Source organism: Hemicordylus capensis, chromosome 1, assembly GCF_027244095.1.
Source record: "Hemicordylus capensis ecotype Gifberg chromosome 1, rHemCap1.1.pri, whole genome shotgun sequence".
NCBI lineage: Eukaryota > Metazoa > Chordata > Lepidosauria > Squamata > Cordylidae > Hemicordylus > Hemicordylus capensis.
This window is the reverse complement of record NC_069657.1, coordinates 253,551,006-253,578,083: the sequence shown is the minus strand read 5'-3', so window position 1 is coordinate 253,578,083 and position 27,078 is coordinate 253,551,006. Positions and strand designations below refer to the sequence as shown.

The following is a 27,078-nucleotide window of genomic DNA, read 5'->3' as shown; positions in this document are numbered from 1 at the left end:
GTAATTGATTCCACTCCTGTGCCACCAATTTGGGCCTTACTCTGGTTGCTAGAAATTAGGGTTCTTTAAAAAAAGTAGCTCATGCAAGCAGGCATGATTCCAAGTTTGAGGTGGCTGCTGCCCTCCGTGGCCTCCTTTCTAACCTCATGTGCCTCCTTGCAAAGTTCATGGTGGGGCTTACTTGGCTTACTTGGGAGAGAGGAGGTGGTGACAAGTGTGTTAGCCAAGAGTGTTGTCCTGCCACTACCTCACTGAGGGCTATGGGCACAGAGGTGGTCTCAGGGTTGTGTAGTGGACTCTTCTGATGATGCTGGGCCTTCCCAGCTGCCCAACAAAGCTGATCCCTTCATGAAAGTCTGAAATCTCCTGGCCCCTGTTGTAAGGCTGCACTTGTTAACATTTTTGCCACTCAGTAGGATTCAGTTATTATTTCTGTGAGTACTATTCTTAGCCTAATCACTAGGAGCTTCAGATAATGTAAAGAAATAACAGAAGCACAGTTAAATTGTGCTTTCTCTCATTGTGCTTTCAAAGCAAAATTTGAAAATAAATTTGCTTAGAGGGAATTTGCAAGCTATATTTGCATCCAGAGTTTATGTATTTCCCTATACCCACCCTCAGTTACTGTTTAAGCATTACATCAGAAGTGCTTAAAGAGGAAGTATACCCATTGCTTCTTCAGTCTCAAGCCACTCAAGGCTTGGCACTGATACAGGATTTAAAGATTCTCTTACTATAATCCCATGTGCAGGCAGGCTTAATAACGGGTATGTTTTTTCAGAAGAGACTGTCTATGGATTAACTATGCCAGCATTACTCAGTTCTGCACGTTTCATTTACTTAGCTTTTCTCCTGATGGAATTAGGTATCAATCTTTATTGAATATTACCTTTAATGTATATTTAAGCATTAAAAATGAATGTCTGTGCATGATAAAACTCATAAAATTATTGATAAAGTAAGAAGTGGTGAACTAGTTGGTTAGTCTGCAAACCAGAGCAAACACCAGCACAACACTACCTGGTTTCTTTGATTTTTATATTACCTTGAACTCATAATGATGGTCTGGTGGCTTCTCAGCATGCCAGTACCTATTGGCCTCTCTGTCTCTCTTATATATGTACTTACTATTACTATGTACTTACTATGTACATACCTCTTTTCATTCATTCATTCATTCATTCATTCGATTTCTATACCGCCCTTCCAAAAAAGGCTCAGGGTGGTTTACAAAGAGGAATAATAAATAAATAAGATGGATCCCTCTCCCCAAAGGACTCACAATCTAAAAAGAAACATGAGATAGACACCAGCAACAGTCACTGGAGGTCCTGTGCTGGGGGTGGAGAGGGCCAGTTACTCGCCCCCTGCTAAATAAAGAGAATCACCACATTAAAAGGTGCCTCTTTGCCAAGTTAGCAGGAGTCGTTTTTTTGACAACAAAACAACATCAACAAAAGTTCTTAAAGCTTTTATAGAAAAAGAATAACAAGAAAATGATTCCTTGTTCCTAAAGGACTCATAGGGGAAAAAGGAATAAGGGGAAGGAAAAAAAAATAAATCAAAAAATCAAGGTGGATACCAGCAACAGCTGCTGGAGGAATGCTGTGCTAGGGTTGAATAGGGCCAGCAGTTGTTCTCCCCCTGCTAAAGATAATCACCACTTTGAAAGGTGTCTCTTTGCCCAGTTAGCAGTGCATTTCAACTTTTAAGTTTTCCCCCAACCCTACATCAAACTACATTGTTGGAAGTTGGTATTCTTGTCAGATACCAACTATAGAATATTTTCAAGTAGTTTAGAGCAGCTAAATGGTTAAAAATACAGGAAAAAACCCTCCTCTGCTGAGGTATTTGCAGAACTACAATGATATCTATTCATTCATTCATTAGGCAGTACAGTCAAAGATCCAAGAACTTGGATTTTCTGGTGTACAGTAGGTCTTTTTCTTTCTTTCCTTCATAGATTGCAGTTCTCTCTGCTAAAAGGGTTTATAGTTGGGGCAAAAAGCCACTGCAAGTAATATTAATAATAATAGCCCTGAGTTAAAGTGCACTTAATTACTCTGGACGTGTTTTAATGTGGAAGCAGAGAGAATAATGTTTATGTAGGTCTATGCAGAGACATAGATCTTCTGGTGTCAGATACTTTGCAATCCTTTGCACCTTTTTTTAGACCTGTGGAAGGTGGTATAAAATGTAATTTGGGAAGTATTTAATGTCAATTTAAAATATAGTTAAATAATGAGCAAAATGCAGATTAATATAGACACAAATGCACACATACATGTGCACCCATATGCGATTCAAACAAAATACTTTGATTTTCAGTAATACTTATAAGATTTACTGTAACCCATGACCATATTATCACTTATCCATGGTCTTATCTTGATGGAGGGTCCAGCAGATGGTTCTGGGAGTCGTCTGCCTGATCTCTTGGCTTTTGGTTCCTGGGGTCCCACAAGATTCTAAGCTGTCTCCCATGTTATTTAAAATCTACATGAAACCACTGGGGGAACATCATCTGGAGACTTGGGTTGCAGTCTTGTTAATATGTGGATGATGCTCAGCTTTATCTTACCATGACATCTGATCCCAGAGAGTCAGTGGACATATTGAATGAGATATGAAAGCTGTGATAGGCTGGATGTGGGCTAATAAATGGAAGTTTAATCCAGACATGATAGAGGTGCTGAAGGCTAGTAGGAGAGCTAATCTAGGAGATTAGATTAATTTAGATTAGGAAATTTTCCCTTTGGAAGAGCAGATGCCCAGTTTGGGGGTTCTCCTGGATCTGGCATTGCATCTGGATGCCCAGGTGTCTGCTATGACTAGGAGTAGCTTTGCATAGCTTTAGATGGGGTCTGTCTGAAGATAGATGGGGTCTGTCTTATGTTTCAGATGGGGTCTATCATGTTTCTTTTTAGATTGTGAGCCCTTCAGGGACAGGGAGCCATCTTATTTATTGACGTATTTATTATTTCTCTATATAAACTGCTTTGGAAGCTTTTGTTGAAAAGTGGTATATAAATATTTGTTGTAGCTGTAGTTGTAGCTAGCACCAACCTCAATCCTTCCTAGGAGAGAGCGTGAATTTTACCACAACCACTCATATTTTCATCACATTATGATTAGATTTACAGCAGTGTACTCTACAGCGGGTTATACAGCAGTGTACTCTACAGCGGGTTACCCTTGAAGAGCACTCAGAAACAACAGCTCAGACATAATGTTTTGGCCAGATTACTGTCAGGGACCACCTAGAGTGATCACATCACTTCAGTCTTGAGAACTGCCTTGTTCCCAATTTGTTTCTGGATTCAAATCAAAGTGCTGGTTATGACCTTTAAGTTCTAGATGGCTTGGACCCTAGATATCACAAGGACTGCCTGCTCCCTGCTTTGTTTGTTTGTTTGTTTGCCTTAAAAGATCAGATAAGGATAAGGATTCATGTGCTGACACCAGCAGAGCTTGGCTGTCATGCATGCATGACAGGACCTTCTCCATAGTTGCCCCCAGACTCCTGGAATTTTCCTGGAATTCTCTCCCAGGAAAGATTTGCTTCCTCACCTCACTGTTGGTCTTCCGTAGATGGCTGAAGACTGTCTTTTATCTGGGCATTTGGCTAATGATATGGTGTTTTAGTTTTCACTGCCTTGATTCTATTTTTATCCAGTTGTTTGTTCTTGTTTTAATAGCTTTTAAGATGTTTTTATATTTTAAAACAAATTAAAATAGTGTTATAAACAGCCTCGAGGCCCTTTTGATGAAAGGCAGCATAGAAACAAACAAACACACACACATCATTTCCCCCAAGGATCTAACAGGCTAATTTACTTTTATTTGTCTTATTAACAAACTGATTTTTCTTTGTCATCTCTTTGTATCATGACCAGCAAGACAGTGTTTGGGGAGAGGAGATATCTCCCATATTTAATGCTAATTCTCAGTAAACAATTTTGTCCAATTTTGTTAGCAGGGGACAATTTTGTCCACTGTTAACTGAGGCACTTCTTTAAAATAGTGCTTCTCTTTATTTAGCCGGTGGAGAGGAACTGGCCCTATCCATCCCCAGCACAGCTTCCCTCCAGTGGCTTTTGCTGGTGTCTATATTATGCTTCTTCTTCGGATTGTGAGCCCTTTGGGTACAGGGAGCCATTATATATATATGTACACTGCTTTGGGAACTTTTATTGAAAAGTGGTAAATAAATATTCATCATATTTGTAATTGTAAATTTACCTCAACTCTCCTGGTCAACTTCTTACAGCTCACAGCATTTCACATCCCATTGTGTTCTCTGAGTTTATACTGAGCAGCAGTGTAGTCAGTATAGAGCACAGCACTGTCAAATATTCCAGACGGGAATACCACAGGAGTTTCTGTGACCCAAAGGTTAAACAGACTACGTACATGAGAATTGTAAGTGAGCTTGGTGCTATTTACAAGACTTCATTTTCCATTTTTGTGCTTCCAAACATGGGCAGGGTTTGAAGCACAGCAGAACATCTTGCCAGTACAATCCTATTCTACCTATCCTATCTGTTCCAAGAAGGGTAGGAGGAAGAAGAAAGAAGCTAAACTACTATTCTACTGGGTATCTGGCAAGATGGGTCTTTCCCCCAGCCATCTTCTGTCTTGCTGCAGGTAAGATGGAGAGGAGGGCAGAGAGGGGCTGCAGCACTGTGATCCTGCTGGGGACTTGGGAGGATAAGGCTCTCCCTTCTTCAATGCTTATCTTCTTTCATGGAAAAGGAACAGGGTGGAGGCTGACCTCTCATTTTGCTGGAGATATGGGTGTGTGTGTGTGTGTGTTTTCTTTTCCAGGTCCTGCCTTTTTTCACAGAAGGATATAGGTAAATATGGGTATCCTCTCACAGAAGTTATGGTGAAAGACATACTGTGCAACTTAGTAGTCAGTCTTGTAATGTAGTGTTTGTGCAATCTGTGGAATTTGCAGAAGGTGCCCAAATGCAAAATTTGCACAGATTGTGTTACATAAGAATAAGCCAATTGGAAACAAATTTTGTGTAAATGTTGCATTTATACAACTAGTGTAGCTTATAAAAATTGAGCAAATGTAATGTTAGTAGGCTGACATTATCTTGCATAAGATATTAGTCAAAGAGATTCTGCTGATGTTACTGTATCATGCTTGCTCACACACAGGTATACTACTAGGGGCATCCACAGGACCTTTTCTGTCTGTGTGTGTGTGTGGGGGGGGGCAAAGCCAGCAATCCAAAACCTCCTGGGAGTGTGATCCATTGAATTCAATGGGAGCTAGCTCAATTTGGGGTGGGGGGGACTGCCCCCTCTTGCCCCCCCTGCCCATGTTTAATACTAAACATGTGTATCTATGTCTTTAGACTTACTGGGGGGAAATTTTCTCAGAACAGGATTTGCAAGCATGAATAACAAATCGATTACAGCCTGGACATTGGCAAGAAAATTTTGGGGTATTTCGGAGGAGCAATAGACTCAGAAGCAAGGCTTTTGAAAACAAGAGTTAAAGTTTATTGATATAAATGCAGAATCACAATGCAAACAGTAGCATTTGGCAACCTTGATACAATCACACTTGTGTAGTGAAGGCAGCTCCGAGAACAGGATAAGGAGGGAGGGGGAGTGAGAGGGAGCAAGGAAATGAAGGTTCTAACAGCCCAGCGACTGGTGAGCATTGTAATGTGGAAAGAAGGAGGGGGAGAGACCGGTAGGGAGAAAGAGATAAAGCAAAGAGAGAAAGTCAAGAGCGGCTGAATATTTCTCTTGTGCTTGCTGACTTGTGTGTGCTGCCAAAAGGGTGACTTCCACCAGGGAAGATTTGAAGGGTCCCAAATGCAAAGGTTTTTCCAAGGTGGAGGGCAAGGAGAGGCAGTGAGGTGCTGTCTTGGCAGCAAATTCCAGGATCAGTGGCACTCCATGTGCCTACAGCTAGCAAAGGGGATGTTCCTGGCTTCCCAGGCAGTCAGACTCAAGGGTTAGCTCATAGCAAATCCACTGTGGAATGGCCCAGCCTCAGTGGCTTAAGGATTTAGCTCTGGTGTCTACAGCTTCTCAGGCAGTCAAGCACAAGGAGCCACCTGTGACAGGCCCATACAGAGAGCCACGGACTCTGGGTTCAAAGAATGTTCAGAGCAGTCCAATGCAGGTTTCCATATAGCAGGCCCATGCAGGGAGCACTCAAGGATAGTGATTTCAGCTCAGAAGTTCTGGATCCAATAGTCTAGTGTTTCAACTCAAGGTTTCAAAAATCTAGTGAATTACAGGGGCATAACTATAATAGGGCAAGGGGAGACAGTTGTCTGGGGGCCCACTGCCTTGGCTCCCCCCAGGCAAGTCATATGACTGACTCCCCCAGCCTTGCACCCGCCCGGGCTTCCTTCAGTTGTATTCATCCTCTGAAACTGATGTGTGTGTTGAGACCTGGAGCTACCAGAACAGCATGCCTCTGGGCCCATTCCAACCTTGAATTAGCTTAGGAAAAAAGAGTGAGCACAGAAGTGGGTTCTTTGCCAGGTAGACCTTCTAGGTAGCAGAAGTCAAAGTTGGCTGTGAAGCTTCCATGATAGAAACCTCACAGAGACCAGGCAAGTCTAATGGAAGTCACAGAAGCTATACCATGGGGTGGGAAAGCAGAGGCTTTTAAAGGGATCTGTCTTCGGCCAAATTCCAAAGGCGGGAAAACTTTAATTCAAAAGGGACAAAGGGCAACTCCCAAGTACTGGACCTGAGGAGGGGCATGGATGAGGTAACCACTATTCAGAGGAAGCATAGAACAACAAGGAGCAATTGTGATGAATCTATATAATGGATGAAAACACATTTTGGCTGTTTCTCCTGTTCTGGTGGTGGTGGTAGGGGCTCTTTAATGACACTTCTGCATTGTCAGAAGAGTTATTAGCTCTGGCTTCATTAAGAATGCATGGGATTTACACGAAGGGAGGTGCATCACATTTTGTTAGGCAACTTTTGCACTGGTTCAGTATTGGCATGCCATAGTTTGATTCAGAGAGAGGCCAGGTTTTCCCTCCTGATACCAAATGCTTGTTAATGCTCTGCTTCCTTTGCTTCTGCAGGAAGTCAGAGTTTCCAAAAATGGGGGGTGGGGGAAGGGTGTCTGGTAACACTAGTTCAGAGGTTCAGACCTGAGAGAAGTGTGTGACTAGGACCAAAGTGATGGAGACATGGAAAGGGGAATCCCTAGACTCAGTAAAGGATGGCAGATAAAGTGATTGCTGCCATTTATGCATATGTATATGTCCTGATGACACTGAGGCTACTGTGCTCACTTGCCAAACTTGTTCAGAGATCACCTCTGTTTCCTGTCTCACCATAGATTATACAGAGACAATAATGACAAGGCAAATAATATCATGTGAATGCCTTAGGGGGCACTAGACTATTATTTTTCTTAAAGCACATGCCCATCCATCTATGTCACACTAAGATATGGGAACCTCACAACAAGGTTCAATACATGGGCCATTTATTTTCATTTTTCATTCCCTAATTGAATCTGCTCAGGAAACAAGAGGCAAGCTTGGGTACCCTTTTAACAAATCAGGTTAGTTTGAGTAACAAAAATTGCCTACGAATTAAATGCTGTGGCACTTTGTCAGTATGATGAACCATGCTACATGAAATACTTACATTTCACAATGATCATTCATCATTTACAGGCTTACATAGGAAGGAGTGGGATTTGAACAAAACCGATGGCAAGAATTTATTTTCCTCACAATAAAAATACAACCCAAAATCGGAGTCATGGTTTGCTTCATTGAAGTCAATGACTCCATTTCATTGAGGGTAGGATTTGACCCAAAGTGTTCTCTAGCAATACAAACATGCAATGATTCTAGGTGTAGTGACCAAAAAACAGCTGCAAATTGAATGAAGGAACATTTACTCACAAAAACACGTGCACACACTCCGCCCCCTCCCCCACCCCACCCCACCTAATTCACATACCTGGAGTGGCAGGTCTGACAAGCTATTTTCCAAGAAGGTGTTGTTAATTCCCTATGGATGAATGGACAAGTGGTGATCAGCAAGGCTTATATAACTTCTCAGATAGTAGATTGGTATTTCTAAATTTTCTGTAATTGCCAGTTCATTTGTAAAATAAATATCCACTTGAGTATGTTGAAGGTATTATAAGAATAGCGCTGGAAGTATATCCATTATACTTTTACTGTTTATATATCACTGAATTTATTTATTTCTAATATATTTATCTGTGTCCTCTTGTCAATTTACTAATCAATACAGTGATACCATGATGGTTCTCACAAGCAAGCAGTGTTTATTTGCTCCTTGGAATCATGTCTACAATTGCACAAAGGAAGATTAGGACATTTTGAATCATATCAGGAAGATAATGTGAATCTAGGACAGACTTTTATTATACATCCAGAAAATAGAGAAAATTAAGCAGCCACAGCATTACATTAAGTACAGAATGTGAAGCAAACATGACTGATAAGTTTTAGTCAGTTTTGCTTTAAGGTTTGTAGGAATTTTGCTTTAAGCTTTGTAAATTTTCAGCATGGACACATTCTAGCCTAATTAAACAAGAGAAATATTAATTAGAAGAGAAGAACAGTAAGACGTTTTTGGCCTATTACATGCATACGCACATGCACTCCCCCACACTATTTAATCAAAACTCCTCAAATAATTCCTAATCTATCATAAAATATTTTAAAGGACATGATTAATTCAATTGTTTAAATTGTGTTTTATTGCTATAAGAAACTCTCATAAATGATCTTGCACCTTTCTCACTGATCATTTCCTTCTAAAGTAATATACTAATTAATTTCAATTAAATATATGTAAAAGAAGATATATATTGAAAAATGCTTCTCCCTTGTCATTTGTTAATATATTGAAAAAGTTTAAACCTTGAAACATTTAGCATAGAAAATATTCATTTTTGGTAATTTCTCAAGAGGACAATTTATTAAATGAAAGGCTTTTAACATTAGCTAAAAGCAGCCTTGTAAATCATGGGTGTCATCAAACTGTTCCATCACTTCATTAATTTAAAAGATTATTATATGCGTAACTGACATAATTTTGAACAATGTTACATGGTTAATTTATTAATGGAGAAAAGCAGAAATGACACACTGAACTGATTTATTATTATAATTGCATAATTTTAGGATTTTTCTCTTTGACTTTCACCAACATTGTAAGTGATTCAGGGTAATTTTTTTTTTTAAGGAAAGTTGCCTATTGGATTTCTAGAGAAGAATCAGTTTATAAAGAAAGGTGTGGTAATTTATCCTCATTGTCTAACAGGCAGTGAGGAAGTGTTTGTCTCTTCATTGACAAAACATAAGCAGCAATGCTTTTGATTCTATTAATTATAAAGTGATTCTGAACAGTGTAAACAAATATCTTTCCCCCTCATTCTGTTCCTTACTTTACCATGATAATGGCCAGACCACAAGACCATATCAAGTGTCCAGATCAGATCTGATTCAACTTAACCTTCCATCAGAAATGAGCAATGCCACCAAAATCAGTTAAATACAAATAGGTCACAACTAAATAGAAATCCCTGGGAATTTGGCTTCCCACAGTAGACAAATTTGTAGTCGACCTGAACCACACACATTTATTTTTCACTATTAAGAAGGAGTTTCTCATCTGGAAATCTCTCAGCTGACCTGGTTCCAAAGAATCCTTGCAGTAAGAATGATCATATTGCCCAAAATATTTTCATCGTTTCAAACAACTCCTTGCAATATTACATAAAACACTCTTGCACACTGGCAAACAAAACTGGACAATTTTATCTGGGGAAACAAAACAAAAAAACCCAGATTTCAGAAAGGCCTACTCCTACAACCCCTTTGTCAAGGGGGCCTGAAAACTCCAGACCTTGTATTATGAAGTGTCTCAGATTTGTCAAATCCTCAAATGATTGCACAATCCGAGGATTTCTTCCTGGACCCATTTAAAATCTCAGTTTTGTCCTCCATCTGACCTAGAAGAAGTGATTTGACAAAATCCAAAGAAAGCCCACTTTCCCTGCTAAACAATCCATTTTTAAATACAACCATATCTTGTTGGGATAAACAGATAAAATCTTTAGCCACAAACTGATCACTGACAGCTACCTTTCTAAGCCCAAACTATTTTGTTCCTCGGAGGACCCAGATCATTTGCATTTTGGAAAAAGCATAAATTACACAGATATAATCTTCTTTATATATATATTTCTCTTAGGCATACCTGTGGCTAGTCCTATGCATGGCAGCTCTCGTGAGAGGTCGCGAGCAGCTGCCAGATAGCTACGGGTACAGGCAGGGGGAAAGAAAATGGTGGCAGCAACCGGTCGGCAGGGGAAAAACAGCGGTGAATGGTGGTGGCCGGCCAGCAGAGAAAACAGCAGTGATGGGGGGTGGGGGGAGAAGAATACGGCAGCGGTGATGACAGGTGGATGGAAGAAGGTGGCAGCAGGGGAGGAGAAAACTGTGGCGGGGGTGGGCAGAGGAGCCTCTCTCTGGCCTGCCTGCTGGCCGAAAGGATGAATGGCCTGGCTGTTGGGTGGAAGAAGGTGGTGCCGGCCGCCTGGCCAGTGGGTGGACAAAACCGGTGGTGGCAGGAGGGCAGGTGGGCGGTGGAAAGCGTGGCACACTCCCTCTCCGGCCTGCCTGCCAGCCCAAAGGAAGGATGGCCTGGCAGGTGGGTGGAGAAAGGCGGTGGTGGCCGGCTGGTGGGCAGGTGGGTGGGCGGAACTGACAGTAGGCGGGTGAGTGGTGCACTCCCTCTCCAGCCTGCCTGCCAGCCAAAAGGAAGGAAGGCCCGGTGGCAGCAGTGCTAGGGGTAGGCGCGTCGGGGGGTGGGTGGGTGGGGTTACCAGAAGTGCCGGGGGGGGGGATGAGATGCTCTGCACCCGGTCCAGCGTGTTCACTATTAAATACACAGATATAATTCACTCTATATGTCTTGCATTAATTATGCAATACATACAGAGCTGGTTTGGTGAGAAGAGCTGGTCTGCTACGCAGGGCCTGCCCTGGTTTGTATTCAGATGAGAGACTACATGTGTGAGCATTGTAAGATATTCCCTTTAGGGGATGGGGCCGCTCTGAGAAGAGCACGAGGTTCCAAGTTCCCTCCCTGGCATCTCCAAGATAGGGCTTAGAGACACTCCTGCCTGCAACCTTGGAGAAGTCGCTACTAGAGATATGCATGGAACCAGTTCAGAAGACTGGAGGTTTGGCCGGTTTAAAGGTGGGTGCGATAACTTTAAGGACTGGGGAGGGTGCTCTCTCCCCCCTGCTGCTGCATTTCTCCTGTTGGCGCTGTTCTCAAAAATGATCTCGCCGTGGCGGCAGCGTACCTTCTTGCCGCCCTGGTATGTCGCGGACTGGAAGTGGCCACTGTGTATGCATACTGCCACTTCCAGGGCGGCAAGAATGACGTATGCACTGGGCAGCAAGGACAATGTATGCACTAGGGCGGCAAGGATGTATGCTGCCGCTCTGGTGGGACCACCTTTGAGAACAGCGCTGGTGGGGGAAATACGGCGGGTGGGGAGCACCCTCCGCAATCCTTAAAGTTATCCCCCAGCCTTTGAACTGGCAGTCTCCGGTTCCATGCACATCCCTAGCCACTGCCAGTCTGTGCCCTTTCCCCCCCTTTCCCCTCCCTTCCTCACTTACCTTTGTAGCTGCACATAAAGGTAAATTCACACCATCACATGCAGTACAGTAAAGTCTGATGTATATTAACACCTCTCAAAAAGTGTTATTGTTTGTTCCTGAAAAACCAATATTATAAAAAGAAAAGAGAAATCCGGTTCAACTGGCAATGTTAATTTATCAGTTATCAGCTGGAAATATTCATTTATTCCTAGTATAAGGACTAGGTTGAAAACAGTCAGTCCCCCTCCTCCAACATATGTGCATGCCACATGGTTGTTTCACTGAATTGTTGAAAAGTGGAGATTCAGTTGGCAGAAGTGAAGGAAAGGGTCTTCTCTGTTGTGGTGCCCAGTTTGTGAAACTCACTCTTCTGGGAGGTCTGATTAGTTCCCTTTATTGATTTTTGATTGTTTGTTGGCTTTATTTTTGACAGGACTTTGGCTCATCTTCTCTGATTCCCCCCTTCCCTTTTGCTGGAACATGGTTTCCTTGAGCTGCTGCTGTCTTCTTATTTTTATTGGCTGACTTCCAGACGAATGAATTGTGCATGCAGCTAACACTATGTGTTGTGCACGTGCTATGGTATAGAAGCAATTTTGTTGATCCCCCCTTCTCTCTGAAGGTGACTGACTCCTGAAAACATAGCCTGAGGGCTGCCCTGCCCTGATGCTGGCACAATTGGAAGCATCACCCTCCATCTTGTCTTCACTTACAACACTGGTCTGCAGAGACAAACTCTGTAAATGTGAAGAGATGGTTTCTGTGATTGGAAGGTTGGGTGTCCTACTCTTCCAACCATGGAAACAATCTCTTCATCATGCTTAGAGGATTTGTCTCTGCAGACAAATGCTGTGTGTTCAATACAGGGATGAGGCTTCTGAGCAGCACTGGGGTGGGGCTTGTGGGTTAGGGTTGCCATATTTTGGCTTTCCAAATCCGGGTGCCTAATTTGTATATTATGTAAAATTGGCTTGAAAATGATTTCTGAGCAGAATAGTGACTGCACGTTTTGCTCTATAACTCCGGTTCTACAAAGGCTAGAGCTTAGCTTTCTTTTTTTTCTTTCTCTTTTTAATGAAAGCTGAAATCCGGGCGAATCTGGGTTGGCTAAGCAATCTGGGTGTGATGCTTAAAATCCAGGTGAAACCCGAAATCCTGGGGGGCATGGCAACTCTATTGTGGCTGCACTCTTGGAATGTTGAATATGTGTTCAGTGCCCTCTTTTTTTAACATCAGAAGTGGGCTAGGGTCTCAGAAGGGTAAAGCCAGACAGACCTTCCAAATGTGGTGGAGCACACATTCTCTGCCCTGAAAATGAACACATTCCATGGGAAGAACAGCAGAATAGCATATACAGGTGAAACTCGAAAAATTAGAATATCATGCAAAAGTTCATTAATTTCAGTAATGCAAATTAAAAGGTGAAACTGATATATGAGATAGACGCATTACATGCAAAGCGAGATAAGTCAAGCCTTAATTTGTCATAATTGTGATGATCATGGCGTACAGCTCATGAGAACCCCAAATCCACAATCCGAGAAAATTAGAATATTGTGAAAAGGTTCAACAGTCTAGGCTCCAGGTGTCCCACTCCAATCAGCTAATCAATCCATAACACCTGCAAAGGGTTCCTGAGCCTTTAAATGGTCTCTCAGTCTGGTTCATTAGGAATCACAATCATGGGAAAGACTGCTGACTTGACAGTTGTGCAGAAAACCATCATTGACACCCTCCATAAGGAGGGAAAGCCTCAAAAGGTAATTGCAAAAGAAGTTGGATGTTCCCAAAGTGCTGTATCAAAGCACATTAATAGAAAGTTATGTGGAAGGGGAAAGTGTGGAAGAAAAAGGTGCACAAGCAGCAGGGATGACTGCAGCCTGGAGAGGATTGTCAGGAAAAGGCCATTCAAAAGTGTTGGGGACTTTCACAAGGAGTGGACTGAGGCTGGAGTTAGTGCATCAAGAGCCATCACACACAGACGGATCCTGGACATGGGCTTCAAATGTCGTATTCCTCTTGTCAAGCCGCTCCTGAACAACAAACAACATCAGAAGCGTCTTACCTGGGCTCAAGAAAAAAAGAACTGGTCTGTTGCTCAGGGGTCCAAAGTCCTCTTTTCTGATGAGAGCAACTTTTGCATCTCATTTGGAAACCAAGGACCCAGAGTCTGGAGGAAGAATGGAGAGGCACACAATGCAAGATGCTTGAAGTCCAGTGTGAAGTTTCCACAGTCTGTGTTGATTTGGGGAGCCATGTCATCTGCTGGTGTTGGTCCACTGTGCTTCATTAAGTCCAGGGTCAACGCAGCCGTCTGTCAGGAGATTTTGGAGCACTTCATGCTTCCTTCCGCAGACGAGCTGTATGGGGATGCTGACTTCATTTTCCAGCAGGACTTGGCACCTGCCCACACTGCCAAAAGTACCAAAACCTGGTTCAATGACCATAGGATTACTGTGCTTGATTGGCCAGCAAACTCGCCTGACCTGAACCCCATAGAGAATCTATGGGGCATTGCCAAGAGAAGGATGAGAGACATGAGACCAAACAATGCAGAAGAGCTGAAGGCCGCTATTGAAGCATCCTGGTCTTCCATAACACCTCATCAGTGCCACAGGCTGATAGCATCCATGCCACACCGCATTGAGGCAGTAATTGCTACAAAAGGGGCCCAAACCAAGTACTGGATACATATGCATGCTTATACTTTTCAGAGGTCCAATATTGTTCTATTCTACAATCCTTGTCTTCTTGGTTCCATGTAATATTCTAATTTTCTGAGATTGTGGATTTGGGGTTTTCATGAGCTGTACACCATGATCATCACAATTATAACAAATTAAGGCTTGACTTACCTCGCTTTGCATGTAATGCGTCTATCTCATATATCAGTTTCACCTTTTAATTTGCATTACTGAAATTAATGAACTTTTGCACGATATTCTAATTTTTCGAGTTTCACCTGTATTATGCAAGGCTACACTAATCCTCATCCACAATCCTATGCCTGTAGACTGTAGACTGAGGCTCCCTGTAGACTGAGGCTCCCACCTTCGTTGCCCTCTCCCGCCTCCCTGTATGGTTGCTATTGACTTTGTGCATGGCTGGGCAATCCCTGGCTGTCGATCTGCTCACTGCCTGGCTGGAAATTCCCACACATGGAATATCTGGGATACAGTGGCAGCATTGGGACTGGGGCTGGGGGAGTGGAGGCTGTGGCAGGGGGACGGAGAATGTGCTGCAGCTGTATCTCTCTCTTCCTGCCCCAGCCTAGCAGCCTCTTTCTTTCTTCTTGCCCTGCTCTGGCATTAGCTTGAGCCATGTGGGCTGGTCCTGTGCTGATGATCCAACGCAGCAAATGACCATCTCACTTGGCTCAACTTGGTGAAAGACCAGCACTCACAGCTCAAGATAAAACTGGTGTAGGAAAAGAGAGAGAAAGAGAGAGAGATGCAGCTGTAGCTTATTCTGTGCCCGCCTGCCCTGTCCTCTGCCCACCCACCCCCAGCACCGGTGGCACTGGTGAGCTGTGATAGGGACTGGAGGTTTCAATCTTTAAATGCAGATTACCTCATTGCCAAAAAGGGAAATTGAGTGTATAAACTCATCTAGATGGAATTTACAATAATCAACATTTAATTGCTAACTAGGCAAAGAGGAACTTTTTAAACAAGGTGATTCTCTTTATTTAGCAGGGGGAGAGCAACTGGCCCTATCCACCCCCAGCACAGTACCTCCTCCAGTGACTGTTGCTGGTGTCTATCTGATGTTTCTTTTTAGATTGTGAGTCCTTTGGGGACAGGGAGCCATCTTATTTATTTATTATTTCTCTATATAAACCACTTTGGACATTTTTGTCAATAAGTGGTATATAAATATTTTTTGTTGTTGTTTAATTAAGTGAAGAAGCATTGAATCAGCTAAAGTGATGAAATTTGCACCTTAGCTCTGTTAAATCTGAGCTGGAGAAATAAATGATAGTTTTCTTCAGAGTGTTGAAGGCCATCGGGATGGTGGAATGCACTTCCTGCTGAGATTAGAGCTGCTCCATCCCTGTTGACTTTTAGGAAACAACTGAAGACACATCTCTTCAGCCAAGCTTTTTTGATAGTTGGTGGGTTTTTTGGATATTTTAATCTGGTTTTATGTTTTAACTGTTAAATTCTTGGTTTGTTTGATTCTTGGTTTGTTTTATGCTGTAAACTGCCTAGAGACTTCAGTAGTGGGTGGTATACAAATTTATTAAATAAATAAAAAATAAATAATCTTAGGGGATTATCATTGCCTATGGTAGCAGACATTTTCATTCCACTATCACTTCTAGTGAACAGTTTTGTGGTGTTTCAAAAACCTATAAAACCTTCCTGACAGGAGGCGAGTATGAGCAGAGGGAGCCCAAGATACTGTGGCTTCTACAGCAAGATGCCAAATGATGCCATTCCCCACACCCTTGGTGGGGTCCAGCCCCCTTTCAGAACAGACCCTTGCAAACTTTTAAAATGGCACAGGGGGTGGGGAAGAGAGAAGGTTGCCAGCAACCTCCTCTTCTCTCCTCGTGCTTCTTGCAAGCTTTGCAGGAGTATGAGGAGAGATACTCTTTGCTTCTCTTTTCTCCTTCTCTCACAACACTAGAACCAAGGGTCACCCCATGAAACGGAAGGTTGGGAAAATTAGGAAGTACTTCTTCAAACAGCGCATAATTAATCTATGGAATTCTTTGCCATGGGATGTGGTGAGGACCACCAGTTTGGACGGCTTTAAAAGGGGCTTAGACAAATTCATGGAGGACAGGTCTATCAATGGCTACTAGTCTGGTGGCTGTGGGCCACCTCCAGCCTCAGAGGCATGATGCCTCTCAATACCAGTTGTAGGGGAGCAACAGCAGGAGAGAGAGCATGCCTTCACCTCTTGCCTGTGGGCTCCCCAGCGGCATCTGGTGGGCCACTGTGTGAAACAGGATGCTGGACAAGATAGGGCTGTTCTTATGTTCTTAAGGCCTGAAGGATCAGCCTGATCCCAAAGAGCAGCTCTGTTGGCAGCAGCAGGAGGGCATCTTGCAGTCCCACTGGCACATCATTAATCTGCTGCCTGAGGCAGCCACCTCAACTTGCCTCATGAAAGGGCCATCCCTGATTGTGAGCAAAAGAAATATATGTACTTACAAAAGACAACAATGCCTCTATCACACCATTTTCAAATATTTAAAAATGTTTGTGTCTAGACCCGGCAAACTTGCCCTAACTGTTCTGAGAAATAGTGCATCAAGATTATATTCCATCTGTGTAAAACATTTGCTGACTTTCATTCTCAAACTTAAATCTCTGTTTAAAGCTTTCTTTGCTTCTGATGGTACTATTGTTTAACTGTGTACAACACTACAAAATAATTAAAATGCTGTACTACACTACATAATTAAAAAAACCCCAGAAAAATATTTAGTTTTATAGAACTGAATTTCTTCCTTGAAACTTTTCAGAATATTACTTACGAACTGCAATTATGTACATATCAGAATCATTTCTGCACTGAAATGCAGCCATCTTTGGGGTGCAGAGTGGTATCCAGATGTTAACAATGTACTGTATACTACATAACATCAGAAAGGAGGGAAATTTTTAGCCAGGAATTTAGGGGAATGCCCTAAAAGTTATTAAAAAGTGTGTGTGTATGTGTGTGTTTAATGTGCATGCTGTGAAGGTAGAACTGTAGTTTGTAGTATCCTGCTCCTAAATTGTAAATTACCCAGATGGACATCCTTTATACTTTTATCTACATGTTTTAACATTAAAAAGCTAGAGGATATATCCAGTAAATCTTCAATTATCTCTGGCATTTTATTTTTTTTAAGTAAGAGGATCATTCTTCATAGATGTCAGAATCTATATATGGGGAACAATCCAGGATATTAAATTGGTGAAAAAATGTTTAAGACTGACATCTCAAAAAGTTCTATAATATTTTCCCACAACAAACAGGAACTTGTCTGCATTAACATCTTAAGAAATGAATCTTAGAACAGAACCGGTGTCAAAAAAAGGCAAAAACAAAGAACAAAACCAACCTGCCATTGAGAAAACTGATAGTTCTGAACAGATCTCTTCTCACACAGGTGCAAATGCCTGTCTTTTCATTCATCACAGGCATTTGAGTTCAATGCAGTTTGCAATTTTCACATTGCCTTTAGAGATCTTCAGTAAGACAGAACCCAAACAGCTGCTTTTCTGTGACTAAATCAATGGCAAACAATATTCATTTCCAAAGAAAGACAGAAGTTAGGAAAAATCCACCCATTAAAAAGGTTAATACTATGATCACTTTTGCAAACTCACCCCATTTTACAAATATGGGCATTGAGAGTTTGAACAGTGTGATGGGTATGTGTGTGTGTGTGTGTGTGTGTGTGTGTGTGTGTGTATGAGAGAGAGAGAGAGAGAGAGAGAGAGAACTGTTCTGCATGGAGCAATTAAAAACTATGTTCCATATTTTATTCTCTTGAACTCACATTAAACATTAAGTTTTGTTCTGAGCTTTGTTTGTGTAACAAACATCTGCAGCCCTTATGATGTGCTGTGTTTGGGTTTTCATAGTGATGATATGTATTCATATTTTTCAAGGAGGACAATCTCTGACTGGAGAGAAATATGTCCGGTGAGTGTGCTAGCTATGAGCAGACATTTGGAGACATATTTCACTCTTGTATTAGCATGCACAATGTCACACTGACTTCCACGGGGAACAGAAATGTATTACTAGGAATCACAATGGGATCTGGTAGATGCCGGGCACAACAGTACCTTGGCCTGCCATAGTCACAGCACTACAAACAAACATTCTGAATAAATGCCATTTATTTTACAATTTGTAAATGCTATATGTTTGTCACAACAGATAGCAGATATTGGGGCTTGCCTGCTCAGAATGGTTTTGAACTTCAGTGAACAATTCTTTGAAATTCACCTTAAGCAACAGTACTGCTGAAGAGTGGTGTGGCTGCTGCTGAGATTCAAGAGAACGAGAGAAAACAAGAAGAGACAAGAAGAAAACAAGAAGCAGTCAACCCTCTTTTGCCAGAGATTCAGTGAACTCAAACGGTTTTCTCTCCAATCAGGTGCAAATAGGTTAGCAATTTTTTTAAAAAAGGATAATTACCAAAACTTGAGCCTGATATATTTTATTAAGATTGTGAACCACCCAGATATTTGCATATAGGGCAGTATAGAAATATGCCAAATAAATAAAATAAACAATTGGGGATACCAGATCATGCAAGCAAAAGTAAAGACAGTTCAGGGAAAGGAAGGATGATAGGTAGCTTTTATCAGAGATAATCTGGTAGCCTAGAGAGAAACTCAAAGCTATTATTTACATCTACAGACTAAACTCTAATAAAGAGGGTGGTTGACATGTTGAGGAAAATTACTCAAAAAAGTAGCATTGAAATTAAAAGGACATACTAGACATTGCATCCTTTTAATTGCTTTCTCTTTCTTTCTTTCTTTTTCTTTTTCTCTTTCTTTCTTTACATTTTATATCCCGCTCTTCCTCCAAGGAGCCCAGAGCGGTGTACTACATACTTGAGTTCCTCTTTCACAACAACCCTGTGAAGTAGGTTAGGCTGAGAGAGAAGTGACTGGCCCAGAGTCACCCAGCTAGTTTCATGGCTGAATGGGGATTTGAACTCGGGACTCCTCGGTCCTAGTCCAGCACTCTAGCCACTACACCATGCTGGCAATTTCAGTGGGATTCCTTTGAGTAATTTTTCCTCATTAAGTCAGCCTCTAAATTAATGTAGGGGTGTGCACAAAACTGGGCTGCCCGGTTCGGTTCAAGTCCAGACTGGACTTGAACTAGACAGGGCATGTTCAGTTTTGTCACACTGAATGAGGGGCCTGGTTCTGGTTCGGGGGTGCTATTGATGTTATTTATTTTTTAAAAGCGGGTGTACCACTGCTGCGGGGTTCCGAGAGTACTGCTACAGCTGCGGGGAGTCTCAAGCGGCTCCCCCACCTCCGCCAGCCTCCCGCTGGCCCGTTTGGGGCCTCTGTGAACATGGTGGCCATTTTGGAGGCTGCTGCACATGTGCATGAGCCATTTGTATGCTTGGGGTCACGATGTGCACATGCATGGCGGTCTCCAAAATGGCCACGTGTTCAGAGAGGCCCGAAGGGGGCCCGAAAAGGGAAGACGGGGGGGGGAGGGAGGCCAGTGGGGTGAGGGGGAATCACTAGAGATCCCCCACAGCTGCAGCAGCACACCCTGCCCCCCGCAAGACTGCAGATCCCTGCAGTGGCAGTTAGTCCAACTCCCACCACCCAATAACATCAATAGGACCCTGAATTGGGCCCGAACTAGCCTGTGGGGTTTGGCTCAACTTTGAGCCAAACCAAGCCAGACTGGGCACGGTTCAGCTCGAGGTCAAGCGCTTGAACAGGCCATTTCGATGTTGAGCTGGTTTGCACATCCCTAATATGGTCCCTTCGTGTTGTCCCAGAGACCAGGCTAGCTGCTGCATTCTGTACCAATGGTAGTTTCCCGACTATGTACAAAGGCAGCCCCATATAGAACGCATTACAGTAGTCAAGCCTAGAGATTACCAGCACATGCACCACTGTTTCAAGGTCGTTTACCTTCAGAAATGGACGTAGCTGACATATCAGCAGAAGCTGATAAAAAGCACTCCTGGCTACTATTAGTGCTATTGGCTGTAGCAGCACTATTGGCTAGTGTGGCTGGGGATTATGGGAGGGAGTACAAAAACAGATGGAGGGCCCAAGTTGTGCAGCCCTGGACACTAAATGGAACTGAAGGTCTGAATTCTTATATTCCATTAAGAACTCTGGACAACTAGACAATCCAGATTAGCTAGTCACGACTAATTACCACTGAAATCAGTGTCTGATATGCTCTAGTACTGCATACCATGGCCTGTTCTGTACTGTTCGTGCTGCTGTTTGCCTATAACAGTGCCAATTCTGCTAACTGGGCAAAGAGGCACCTTTTTAATGTGGTGATTCTCTTTATTTAGCAGAGGAAGAGTAATTGGCCCTATCCACCCCCAGCACAGTACCTCCAGTGACTGTTGCTGGTGTATATCTTATGTCTCTTTTTAGATGGTAAGCCCTTTGGAGACAGGGATCCTTCCTTCCTTCCTTCCTTCCTTCCTTCCTTCCTTCCTTCCTTCCTTCCTTCCTTCCGGAACTTTTGTTGAAAAGCAGTATATATTTGTTACTGTTGTAATGTGCTATTTCACAATAGTGCTATTTTGTGCTATTGCACAAAATTGTGTGTATTTAACCCAATTCATAATTCTTTCACAAATACATAAAACTGCACAACTAGGCTTGAATGGGATTTCCTATGGCCACAGCACTACACAAGCACAATTGTGCAATTTTTCAGCAGTGCAGCATTGTTTGAGATGTCTGCAGTGGCGTGGGCAATTGAGAACCATCCATGTTCCACTCTGTGTGGATCATCAGCCACTGATACAAGCTAGTCATGACTAATTTAACTCTCATTAATGCCAATAAGAAGCCACCTAATGGCACAGTGGGGAAATGACTTGCCTAACCAGCAAGAGGTTGCCACTTTGAATCCCCGCAGGTATGTTTCCCAGACAATGGGAAACACCTATATTGGGCAGCAGCGATATAGGGAGGTGCTGAAAGGCATCATCTCACACTCTGCAGGAGGAGTCAATAGTAAAGCCCTCCTGCATTCTACCAAAGAAAGCCACATGGCTTTGTGGTCACCAGGAGTTGACACCAACTCAAGGGCACAACTTTACTTTTAATGCCAAGAAGACTTAATCATGACTGGATGTTGTCCTCAGTTACCAATGGCAATCGTTCCAATGTTGGGTTAATCTTCTGGAGCCTCGATAAAAAGACGTTTCAGTAGCTAGGATGCCAGATGATATGTTTCTGTCTTTTCTTCAGTATTGAACCAATGCAAATAATTCAGATGGACACATAGTAAAGAGCTTTCATGGGAGACTTCTCCCAGAAGGGCTAGGTTTCTACATACAGGGAGATTTTGATGTAGAAAGACTCTACTCTTGCTCTTGAATGTATGGCACTAATAACATTGTCTCTTTTGTAAGCCTGTCCCTGAATGCAGATATGAAAAAGTTAATGCATTTTTCTGTACCTTATGAATTTTTAGCTCATGTTCGGCTCTCTGAAGGAATTTACAGATTCTCAATCAGGGATGGCCCAAAATATTTTGGTGCAAAATCCAAATGGCACCCTTTCACTAACATAGGTATTGACCACTAGAAAGTCCTTTTCACATCTTATTGAAATGAACAGACCTATTTCGATGAAGCTTGGTCAAGGGCATTTCCTAGTAGATTTTCCTGTGTAGGCAAAATATGAATTTGTCATATGAATTGGGCTCCTACTGTGCACCCCAAAATCTTGAAGTGACTGCCTCACCTTGCCTCATGGGTAGTAGGGATTTCTCTGTTTTAAAATAACTGGGAAACAATGGGTCTTAGTTTAAGATGCAACAACAGCATGGCTCCATATTGAAGGCCTACAGGTGTGGTAGCTTGAGGAGAATGACTGAATACCTGCCAACAGGTCCCTATTTTCCCACTCACCTTGGCAGGATTTCAGGAGATAAAGGGGAACAGGTCACCTTCTGACGCTTCTGGAGCTATCATTGCTGTGATTGTTTAGTTTCATCTGCTGCTACAGTGTTTAGTTTAGTATCATCTGCTGCTACACCAAAGGATACTGGTGCTAACCAGTATCCTACAGATAACCACAGAGCACCAGCAAGTAGTCCTACTATGTAAGACACGGGGGCCTTCTCTCTTCTTTTGTATCATGAGAGGAAAAAAGGAAAAGAAGAGGGAAGGAAGATTTTGCAAAGTTGCTTTGGTGTTTGCTGGTAGAACTAAACAACCCATGTAAGTAAAAGGGTGCAAAATTTCATTAGAGAGAGACAATGCACAAGGAACTGATCCTTCATGTGGGAAGGAACCAGATGTTTCTCACATGCCTTACAATATTGACTCAGTAATTAAACAAAGGGCTGTGGAACAGCTTCCTTCTAGAGGCAAATGTCTCTCTACATTTCACAGGGCATAGCCCCTTAGAAGTGATGTAGATTTTACTGACAATTTAGCAAATGGTAGGGTACCAAGTACAACCCATCAGAGGGATGGAAGGAAGTGTCAAAGCAGCCGGATAGCATTTCAATGTTTGTTTGATACGTTTGTATCAAGTATTTTCAGTGACTTGTCCAAGATGGTTCACATTAAAAAAAAAAAAAAAAGATGAAGTCACAAAAACAACATCACAAGAAAACCAACCATAAGCAGCAATAATATCAGCAGCAATAAGTTGCACACCTTCAGAGACATATCTTCTGGTGGCACAGGACACTCCTGGGGGAAGGAGAGATTCATGAAAATGGCTACCCTCCTTATGAGATAAGAGCTGTGAAGCTCAGGAAGTTCTCTGTAGGAGGGGGACACTCCTTCCTGAATGCAGGCAGGCACATAGCGAGCCCTTTCTCACGAACAGTGAGAAAGGACTTGAGGGCAAGTGGGGAGGAAGCCTAAAGCTTCCCTCCCTGCAGGCAATCCTTATTCTTGGCCTGGGCGCAGAGATCGTGTGCCCAGACATGCAGCCGCCTGCTCGGGCACCTTGGAGAGTCGAGAGCCAGGACTCCCATAATGTACTACGTAAGTGCATGTTGCATTATGGGGACTCCCTGATGCCAGCCAGGAGTCCAAGCAGCCAGGGCTGGCAGATGAGCACTTGCTCCCTTAACCTTGTTTGGAAGGCGGGCTCCGGAGGCGGGTTTGCCGCCATGCCACCATTGGGAGCCCCTCAGCTCCCAGTGGTTCTCATGCACAGGCAAGCTTGGGCTGGGCTTCCTTAGCCCAGTTTCCCTGCATATGAGAATAAGTTACCGAGGATGGAGGCCCCTGTTTTCAGCAGCCACCTAGGCAAGATTTGAAGGCCCACATTTCTAATGACTAACTCAGTGAACGTGCAGACAGGTTCTTACAGGAAGATGTGTTCTTTCGGATATCCTTGTCCCAGGCTATTTAGGATTTCATATGTCTTTTGAATTAAGCACAAAAACACACTGAAAACCAGTGTGGTTCTTCAGTACCAGTGTAATACGTTTGCTGTGGCAATCTCTCAGCCATATTTTGAATCAGCTGAAATTTCTGGATGTTTTCCAAACCTAGCTCCAGATATAATGTATTACACTAATGTAGCCTAGACATGACCAAAGCATGGATAACTATGGTAAGGGCAGGTAGCATATAAGGAGCCAACAGGTAAGAGTCACATAAATGAGTAGGATTTTTACTGTACTCTTCTGAGCTGTGCATAATGGTACTCAACACTCATTTCTGAATGGTAGAAGCATCTTGTCTCTGAGGTTGGAGGTGGCCTATTGCCCTCAGACTAGTAGCCACTGATAGACCTGCCCTCAATGAATTTGTCTAAACCCATCTTAAAGCTATCCATGCTGCTGGCAGTCACCACATCCTGTGGCAGAGAATTCTATGAGTTGATTATGCCTTGTGGTACTTCCTTTTGTCAGTCCTGAATTTCTTGGCAAACAATTTCATCAGATGACTCCTGATTCTAGTGTTATGATAGGTGGAGAAAAACTTTTCTCTATCCATTCTCTCCACACCATGCGTGCATGATTTTGTAGACCTCTATTATGTCTCCCCTCAGTTGTCTTTTTTTCTAAACTAAAAGCCCCAGGTGTTGTAGTCTTGCCTCATAAGAAAGGTGCTCTAGGCCCCTGATCATCTTGGTTGCCCTCTTCTGTACCTTCTCCAGTTTAACAATGTCCTTTTTAAGATGTGGTGACCAGAATTGTATGCAGTACTCTATTTGCTGCTGAGGTGTAGTGATCTGATTCACCACGGCACCAGCTCTGTGGAAACCTGATTCACCAGCTCTGTGGAAATCTGTTTAGAAGACTAGCGATCTTTGGTAATGTTGCCACTGCCACTCAGAGGGCAATCTGGTATTCAGGGCAAAACTACACTAAGCATGGCTGGCTCAGATGTTTTGCTGCTTGAGGTGAAAAATACTAATGCAATAAAAATATAATAATAAATAAAGTAACTGACAACTTGCTGCCCTTTAATGTAACTCCCTAAAAAGGTGGCTTTCTCACTTTTCCTAATTATAAGGCCAGCCTTGATGCTGAGAGTTGCTTCATAAGTTTCATTTTTCCTAGACAGAATCATCTCTGTATAGGAAAAGGTGTATATTTAGTATAGTGCGATTCAGATTTCTACATTTTCACATGGCCAGACATGTATGGCCTTTGTGGCTAAGGATGATGGGAGTTGTAGTCCAACAACATTTGTGGGCCCAAGGTTAAGAAACCCTGTTCTAGGGCAATCCTGGAGGGTTAGCAACCTTAATCCCACATGATTGGGTACAGACATTGTTTATTGATTGCAGCTGTCTTTTCCCCAAGCTACTACAATCATGGAAATGGCTGTAGCTATCTCGTGTCAAATGGTGGTGGTTCACCAAAAAGGTTTCCATGTGGAAATGTACTCAGAGTGCATGGAGAAAACTACTTGAGAAAACTACTTGTATGTGTGAACCAGCCTCAATACACCCTATACATGTATTTCAAGAGTGCTTGTGGGGGCAGGGAAGGAAATGGGGAGGGAGGCAGGTTTGGTGTTGCTTTCAATTTTAAGTGATTTGCAAGAGCATTTTTATCCTCATTGCATTTGAAAGCTTCTCAGTTCCCTAAAGGAAGAGAGATGGCAAGTCAGTTGCAAAAGCGGCTGAAGCATTAGAGCATGCCGACAAATTTTTTAACAATGTGCGAGTGTAACTTCTATTGCCAACAGGAGATATGCATTGGAATGTGCAAGGAGCCCTTGGTGCCAAATTGCATGGTCCTTTCTCTGTTTACAAAGAAATGCTGTGGCTTCCATTTGGAGATGAGTCACTTTGTTCTGATTTATTCACTTTGTAAATGGAGCTGCTTTTTGTTTTCATTGGAAGGTTGAAAGATTTTCACTCAGGCAAGTGATATAGTCTGGTCAAAATGAGAGGAAACAAAACCCAAATGGAATGCTGCATGAAAATTAAACTGGAAGTTCATTTACCATGTGTAATAACTTTTCTTTGGCAAAACATTAACGAAAGGAAGAAATGAAATTGTACAAACTGTATATTGGTGCTGCTTTTGAGAGCAGATTGTTATGAGAAGAACTGGTGTAGTGTATTGGCTAAGCGATGGAGCTGTTAATCAGGACTTTCCTGATCTGAATCTCGCCTCTGCCATGAACTCACTAGTTGGCCAAAGGCAACTCCCTCTCTGCCTCAGCTCCTCAGCTGCAATATGGAGAGACTCATCCTTCAGGGTTGTCAGAAGATAAAAAAACATGTAAAGTGTTTTGCATACTCAAAGTCCTATACAAAAGTTATGTATTATTGTTATGCTATTTTATTCCATGTTTTGTATTTTACACATTGCACAGTATTACATGGGCATTTCCGATTGACCTGTGCTGATTGATGGGCCATTGATTTAATTGAGTTAAGTGATTTGATTTAGCAATAGCAATAGCAATAGCACTTACATTTATATACCGCTCTATAGCTGGAAGCTCTCTAAGCGGTTTACAATGATTTAGCATATTGTCCCCCAACATTCTGGGTACTCATTTAGTGATTTAACTGTATTTAGTGATTTAACTGTATTTAAATTTAGTGATTTAACTGTATGTTAACAGTGTTCTAATGTTTTCTTTGGAAGCATTTAAAAATCTTTCTATTAGAAGATGGAATATAAAGGTTTATTGTAAAATTAAATAAAAATAAATGCAGAATATGGAAGTCATTGGCCATCAGAGGGTACATATAGAAAGGACACCAGTTTTTACTACATAATTGTGAAAATGATGATTTCATGTTTGATGTATTTGCTGGTTATTACTTTTAAAGCCCTGCTTAGGTCCAAGTTACCTTAGAGAGTGCCTTCTTCTGTATGATCCCTAACGCATATTGAGGTCATCTGGAGAAGTCCCTCTCCAGTTACCACCAGTATGTCTGGTGGTGACTCAAAACCAGGCCTTCTCTTCAGCTGCTCCTGGACTGTGGAATGCACTCCTGGCAGAAATTCGTGGGATCCTCTTTGATCTTCAAGAAAGCCCTTAAAACCTACTTTTCCAGTCTGGACTTCCAAGGTTTTAAAATTGTTCTTGAATGTTTTAAAGTGCTTTAAAATTGTTTTAAAGTGCTTTAAAATTGTTTTAAAGTGCTTTAAAATTGTTTTAAAGTGCTTTAAAATTGTTTTTATATTGTTTTAAGTCAATTGTTTTAAATGATTGTTTTGTTAGTTTTTGTTTTATTGTTGCGCATCGCCCAAAGCCTTTGGCTAGGACAGTATA

General features: G+C 42.3%; 1 long non-coding RNA gene across 1 annotated transcript in view; it reads right to left on the bottom strand.

Annotated features, from left to right (window-relative positions):
• Window positions 1–5,605: 5,605 nt before the first annotated feature.
• The window catches only part of LOC128340836 (uncharacterized), a 30,483-nt gene continuing 9,010 nt past the window's right edge, over window positions 5,606–27,078 (bottom strand). The window contains exons 3-4 of the long non-coding RNA XR_008314006.1: window positions 7,975–8,025; window positions 5,606–7,885 (exon numbers count right to left, since the gene is read on the bottom strand). This is a non-coding gene — a long non-coding RNA (uncharacterized LOC128340836). The remainder of the gene's footprint in view (window positions 7,886–7,974; window positions 8,026–27,078) is intronic.